Below are 7,899 nucleotides of genomic sequence, written 5' to 3'. Positions count from 1 at the left end.
AATTGCTTCCTTTAGTTTTGCCAGTGTTTCTCTCATGTATTTTGTGGCACCTTGATTGGGTGAATAAACATTTATGATTGTTATTTCTTCTTGTTGAATTGCCCCTTTTATTTGTATACAGTGGCCTTCTTTGTCTCTCAAAACATCCCTGCATTTAAAGTTTATTTTATCTGAGATTAATATTGCTACACCTGCTTTCTTTTGGCTGTAGCTGGCATGAAATGTTTTTTTCCATCCTTTCACTTTCAATTTCTTTGTGTCCCTGTGTCTGAGTCTCTTGTATGCAACATATTGTTGGTTCATTTTTTTTATCCATTCTGCAAATCTATATCTTTTAATTGGGGAATTTAATCCATTTACATTTAACGTTATAACCGTGAAGGCATTTCTTGAATCAGCCATCTTATCCTTTGGTTTATGTTTGTCATATATATTTTTCCCTCTCTCTATTAATATCCTTTAATGTACCCATACCGAATCTCTTTAGTACTGAGCCTTTCTCCATGTCTCTCTCTCCTTTCTTTGTTTCTCTGTCTGTAGGGCTCCCTTTAGTATCTCCAGTAGGGCAGGTCTCTTGTTAACAAATTCTCTCAACATTTGTTTGTCTGTGAAAAATTTAAGCTCTCCCTCAATTTTGAAGGAGAGCTTTGCTGGATAAAATATTCTTGGTTGGAATCTTTTCTCACTCAGAATTTTACATATGTTGTGCCACTGCCTTCTCACCTCCATGGTGGCTGCTGAGTAGTCACTACTTAGTCTTATGCTGTTTCCTTTGTATGTGGTGAATTGTTTTTCTCTTGCTGCTTTCAGAACTTGCTCCTTCTCTTCTGTGTTTGACAGTGTGATCAGAATATGTCTTGGAGTGGGTTTATTTGGATTTATTCTATTTGGAGTTCACTGGGCATTTATGATTTGTGTATTTATGGTGTTTAGAAGATTTGGGAAGTTTTCCCTAACAATTTCTTTGAATACTCTTCCTAGACCTTTACCCTTTTCTTCCCCTTCTGGAACACCAATGAGTCTTATATTTGGATGTTTTATATTATCTATCATATCCATGAGGTCCGTTTTGATTTTTTTGATTTTTTTTTCCACATTCTTTCTTTCGTGTTTTCATTTTTCATTCTGTCATCTTCCAGGTCACTGATTCATTGTTCAGCTTCCTCTAGTCTTGTACAATGAGAATCCAGGATCTTTTTAATTTGGTCAACAGTTTCTTTAATTTCCATAAGATCATCTATTTTTTTTTTTTTTTTTTGTTATTTAGTCTTGCAATGTCTTCTTTATGCTCTTCTAGGGTATTCTTAATGTCCTTTATATCCTGTGCCATGGTCTCATCATTCATCTTTAGTTCTTTGATTAGTTGCTCTAGGTACTGTGTCTCCTCTGACCTTTTGATTTGGGTGCTTGGACTTGGGTTATCCATATCGTCTGGTTTTTTTCATATGCTTCAAAATTTTCTGTTGTTTTTGGCCTCTTGGCATTTGCTTAATGATAGGGTTCTTTTAGGATTTGTAGACCAATTGAAATCATTATCTCTAATTTGTCCGATCTACAGCTTCATGGAGTACACTTTCTCTAATTAACCAGCTGGTGGCATCCATGAGCCACCTGTTCCCCTCAAGCCAGTTCTCCCCCACTTTGCCTTTGCAGTGAGTTGGGGAGTGTGCCAGTTTGAATGTACTGTGTCCCCCAAACACCATTCTCTTTGTAGTCTTGTGGGGCAGACGTTTTGGTGCTGGTTAGATTTGCTTGGAATATGCCCCACCCAGCTGTGGGTGATGATTTTGATGAGATGTTCCCATGGAGGTGTGGCCCCGCCCTTTCAGGGTAGGTCTTGATCAGTGGAGCTATATAAATGAGCTGACTCAAAGAGAGGGTACGGAGTGCAACTGTGAGTGATGTTTTGAAGAGAAGCAAGGTTGCTAGGGAGGAACTTCCTGGGAGAAAGCCATTTTGAGGCCAGAGCTTTGGAGCAGATGCCAGCTGCCTTCCTAGCTAGCAGAAGTTTTCTGGACACCATTGGCCATCCTCCGGTGAAGGTACCCGATTGCTGATGTTGTTACCTTGGATGCTTTGTGGCCTTAAGACTGTAACTGTGTAGCGAAATAAACCCCCATTTTATAAAATCCTATCCATCTCTTGTGTTTTGCATTCTGCGGCATTAGCAAACTAGAACAAGGAGTGAGTCTTGTGGGGTCCAATTGGTGTACCAAGCTTGTGTGTGTAGTTGGTATTTCCCACCCTGTATATGGGGGGTGTGTCTGGGTGGTCAGGGAGGGGGGGTGGCTCTAACAATCAAATCCCTGGTGTTCCTGGAGTTTTAAAGCTGCTGCAATAGTTTAATCTTTCAGTTCCATCCTGCCACAGTTTGTCTCTGCCACTGACCCACAAGTCCTCGGTATGGCCCCTGAGACTTGTGAGTGGGTCCCTCTTCCAGGCCGTGCACCCCCTGGCCCTCTATTGAGGGATGACTGTGCTATGTCACAGGTGAGTGCCATCCCCCCAGGGTGGTTCTGGGCTACAGGGCTGTGTAGGGAGGCTCCCAGTCTGCTGAGCAGACGCCCCCGTTTTCTTGGGAAGTTGTGGTGTTTAGTGAATTTTCTCAGCGACTGGATTATTGCCTTTTGTCTCAGAGCTCTCTTAGTTCTGCCCTTGTCTTGACCTGCCCAAATTGCAAGTCTTTGAGGCTTTCTGTTTTGGGCTTCTTAGAGTAATTGTTTTAGAAAAACGAAAAAAAAGGGTGGAGGCCCTCCTTGCAGATCTAATGGGTTATTGAAATGCTAAGAGACAAAGCAATTAGGGCCATTAAGGAAAAGTCCAGGGGGCAGAAAGATCAGTTTTTCTTTGGGATTTGCATATGAGCCTCAGGGCCTGAGCTCTGCCCTTCCCCTTTCTATGTTCACCAGAACTCCAAAAAGCCTCTGCTTTTCTTTTTGGACTTTTCTTGCTGTTTCTTGCTATCCCTATCACCTCTTTGCTGGGCTGGCTGCTCTCAGATTCTCTGATATCTTGTCTCAGTCTATCTATGATTGGAGTTTGAATCAGTAGAATGAGTTTCTGATAAGAGCTGCCACTGCAGTTCTCCCTTCTCCTTCCCAGCGCTGACGGCCCCTCCTCCCACAGGACTGAGCCTGGCAGAGTGGGGCATGGGTCCCCTGGCTGGAAAAACTTACAGATTTCACTGATCTCAGCAGCTCAACGTGTTCATGAGTGTTGTATGAAGTACGCCCAAAGTCAAATTGCTCTGCCGTGTCCAGTCCACGCAGTTCCTGGCTTTCTACCTACTTCCCTGGAGGAGTAACTAAAACATACACCTCACCAATCCACCATCTTGCCCTGCCTTCCTGTAGACAGCATTTTGAGTAAAGTACACCAGAAACAGAGGCAAACACTATAATGCCTCATCAGTATGGACTAACTGCAATGTGTAAACTCAGAGTGAATCTTAGAGCACAGCCTAACAGGGAACCAATAATTGTAATGGTCCCTAGATTGTAATCTCTTACAGCAGTCAAATCTATTCCTGAATTGTAATGGCTATCTTCAAACTCTGAGACGCTGATTCCTTTGTGTATAACCTGATTGGTCTCTGGAACACTGGGTATCTGTGTGACATCTGAAACTCAGAGCTAGATTTTGGCAGATATGAATGTCAGTATTAACACATACAACACCTGTTAAAAAAAAAAAAGCTGAAAAAGAGCCCAGACTTCAGTTAGAGATATGAATGAAGCATATCTGGTTAAGATAAGGCAAATCAGGCCAAAGTGTAATGGTTGCAACTGACTGTGTTCAAACTTCAACTTTCATGTGAGACCAAGGAAAGAGATGTTTATTTGGTATAGGATCTATATCTTCTAAAGAGTATAACTTCTGCAGTCAAACACCACAATTACATGGAACTTTGAATAGGAAGTGAGATATGGTAGGTTTGTATGGTTAGAGTGAAACAGCAACACATCCCAAAGTAATTTGGGCAGAGAATAAAAATATATATGCAGGGACCCCCCTAGGAGCTGGGAGAGGATGTGGAGGTGTTGGACTTCCTCACCTGGTTTGTTGCTGATGTTCTCACAAATGTTGAGCACTGATGGCTTGATATGCCGAGCCCTCTGTCTTGGGGCTTGCCCTTATGAAGCTTGTTACTGCAAAGGAGAGGCTAAACCTATTTATAATTGTGCCTAAGCATCTCCCCCTGAGTGCCTCTTTGTTGCTCAGATGTGGCCCTCTCTCTCTCTAGATAAGCCACCTCAGCAGGTGAACTCACTGCCCTCTTCCCTATGTTGGACCTGACTCCCAGGGGTGTAAATCTCCCTGGCAACACAGGATATGACTCCTGGGGATGAATCTGGACCCAGCACCGTGGGATTGAGAACATCCTCTTGACCAAAAGGGGGATGCAAAATGAAACGAAATATAGCTTCAGTGGCTGAGAGATTTCAAATGGAGTTGAGAGGTCACTCTGGTGGACATTCTTATGCACTATATAGGTAACACTTTTTAGGTTTTAATGTAATGGAATAGCTTGAAGTAAATACCTGAAACTATCAAACTCCAACACAGTAGCCTTGATTCCTGAAGATGATTATATAACAATGTAGCTTACAAGAGGTGACAGTGTGATTGTGAAAACCTTGTGGATCGCACTCCCTTGGATGCGTAGAAAAATGGGGACGAAAACTAAATAAAAAATAGGGTGGGATGGGGGGGTGATTTGGGTATTCTTTTTTACTTTTATTTTTTATTCTTATTCTGATTATTTCTGGTGTAAGGAAAATGTTCAAAAGAGATTAGGGTGATGAATGTGTAACTATATGATGGGACTTTGAACAGCTGATTGTACACCGTAGATGACTGTATGGTATGTGAATATATCTCAATAAAACTGAATTTAATAAAAAAAGGTAAAAGCTGGTGGGTTAATAAGAAAAAAAAATGAGTTATGTGCTGTTTATAAGAGATATAATTGCAATAAAAAGGCATATAATGATTGAAAACAAATGAAAGAGTACTAAAAAATACTAGGAAAAGAAAGCAAAATGGCAATGCTCATATTAAATAAGGCAGACTTTGAGGCTAAACATTATTTGACATAAGTGTGGTCAATATATATAATAATTTACACTAAGAAGTTAAATTAAAATTTGCATGCAACTAATATAACTGCTTAGAATACACAAGGCAAACACTGAAGAAAGAAAAATAAGGAGAAATCAGCATCTTAATGGGAGTTGCTAATACTTCTCTCAGTTTTGTGGATCTAATCGGTAATTGAAGCAGATCCCAAATCAGTAAATTATAAAAACATGAATAAAATAAATAATAAGATTGTTGTAGTGATCATGTTTAGAATATAATACCTAACAATTTGAGGATAACTATTCTTTTCATACAATGCACATTTTAAAGTCAGTCTTGTACTAGATTATGAGGTCTTTAAAATCAGTGTCATACATGAAATACTTTTGAACAAAACATGAGTCTATGGATTTAGAAATCTATATCAGAGATGATGAAAAAAATCTCATGTTTGAAAATTTAAAAACATATCTAAGCAACTCATAATCAAAAAATAAATTGTTATACAACTAAAGGAAACAATATGCCTTATATTAAAGCTTGTGGTATTAGAAAGAAGTTTTCAACCACAAAATCTTGTACTGTAGAAGAGGAAAGAGCAAATTAATGAGCTAGGAAACAAATTAAAATATTAGAAAACTAGTAACAACAAGACAAGTATGGAGACAAAGAAGATCATGTAGAGTAAAAGTAGATATTCATGAAATAAAAGGAAAGCTGAAAAAGAATTAAATTTTTCCTTAAAAAGACTGACAAATCAGCAGAACGTCAGTAAGATCAATTGAAAACAAGATTGTAGGCCAAAACAACCTGCCCACACACACACACAAAATACACATATTAGGAAATCTAAAGATGGACATAACTGTAGATGATAAAAGGATTACAATTTTTAAAAATGTATTTTAAAAGTTTATTTCTATTTTAACTATGCCACAGACCCAATTCTTAGAGGGCAGAGTTGATTTCTTTCTAGCACATAGTCTATGGACCTTTTATCTTCCCATCACCTTCCAATAAAGTCAGCACCTTTCATCATGATGCACATTTTCAGTTAAAATTGCCAATACAACCCCCAAATTGTAAGTGTATTGACTAAAGCTTAGAAGAAGAATAAACAGACAAAAAGTGCAGTCACCTAAATAAAAAAATTCACATTTATGAAATTCAGTAACTGTCAAGTTTTCACATGCAAAGGTTAATGCACAGGAAAATGATGGTAGTAGTGTTAGGAGGTCTTGAAATGCTGAAAGCAATGAACAGACATACAAACACATTAAAGTTTAGCTATAGGCCAATTAACACACCTATGAGGTTTCCACAAAGTTACATTCTAATTCTGATTCTTCCTTTTAGGCACAAGCAAGTTGCCAATTCTTTGTAAAGGCTCATAGTGACTATTAACGGTGTTGAAAGACAGTAGCAAATTTAAATACCCCTTCATTTACTAAGCTGGGAAGTGTGCAACATGTTTCAAAGGATAAGAACAGAATTTTAAAAGACCAAATTCTACTCATAAAAATGTGAATGGAGAAAAACAAGTAAGTGTCTGTACAACACAGTGCAGTATTTTATACAGAATACTTTTAAGGCCATATCAGTCAATAAAATAAAACTGGTGTTCATTGAAAGAACTCACAGTTGACTATACATTGAGTGCTCAACATGTTTGGAAATGCACTGGCTATGTCTAAGTGCTGCTTAACAAAAGAAAAAAAAATCACACAGAGTGCGGTAACACATATAAGCAGGTGTACCATAGAATTTTATCTACTACAGTGGTCTATATGAATAACAATTTACAAATGAACCAGTATTAACATGTCTCTTTATGTATATGGAGATTGCTAAACTACAAAACATGTTCATTTTAAGTTTTTATACAACTCTATCATAGAAGCAAAGTATAAACAGCATTGGTTCCTCAGTTCTCTGATTATTAAACAACCTGTGGATGTTGCACATGATTACATTAAATAAAGCAGGCAGATCTAGGGTTGCCACAATGATCAAGGTGTCTAATGGCACCAGACAAAATAGTGCCAAACCTTACATCAGTAAGGAGAAAAATAAGAATATTTATCTGTTTATCTCTTGTGCTGAAAGTCAACTTTTTGACTGGACATAAAAATTCAAGAGTTAGAGTGCCATGAAGCAGCACTGAATTAATAACTGGAGATAGAAACAACAAACAGGTGTTTGAACAAAGTCTGCCATTCTTAACAGGTTTTATTACATTGGCTGGACTGCTCTAAATTCATGAAAGCTTTTGAGAAAATCTTCAATTCCCAAGCCCTTAAAAAAGTGTGTTGAACTAGGAAAAGAAATAAAAGATAGAAGTAATGATCCGGACAGATACAAAGCAGCATGCCTTAGTTCCTCCCATATCCCCAACTGCAATCTGGTGAAGAAATCTCAGAAAGTGTTTTTAGCCATCAAGTAACATCTCACCAGTGTAAAGAACCAGTAAGAACTTTGTTCTGGTGCTTCTCCTCCCACTTTGAAGACCATTTTTTAAAATTCCTAAGGTATGATTATACATTTCACATGCATTTGTGAGATGAAGTAAACACTATGTTTATATCCCACCTGAGTCAGGCTTAAAGGTTTTCTAAATATTGTGTGTGACACTAGAAACTTCATGCTTTCTCAAGTTCAGTTTCAGTATTAACCTACTGGACTCTATAACTAAATATCATAGACTTTTACTGAAAATCAATATAAAAATCTGGCCCAGAAAGACCAGAACAGAAATATGCATTTTCTTGATTTAGATAGTCAAAATGTGTTTTTGTTTTAAAAAAAAAAGCTCCATGC

Source organism: Choloepus didactylus, chromosome 5, assembly GCF_015220235.1.
Source record: "Choloepus didactylus isolate mChoDid1 chromosome 5, mChoDid1.pri, whole genome shotgun sequence".
Classification (NCBI taxonomy): Eukaryota; Metazoa; Chordata; class Mammalia; order Pilosa; family Megalonychidae; genus Choloepus; species Choloepus didactylus.
This window is presented reverse-complemented; position numbering follows the sequence as displayed.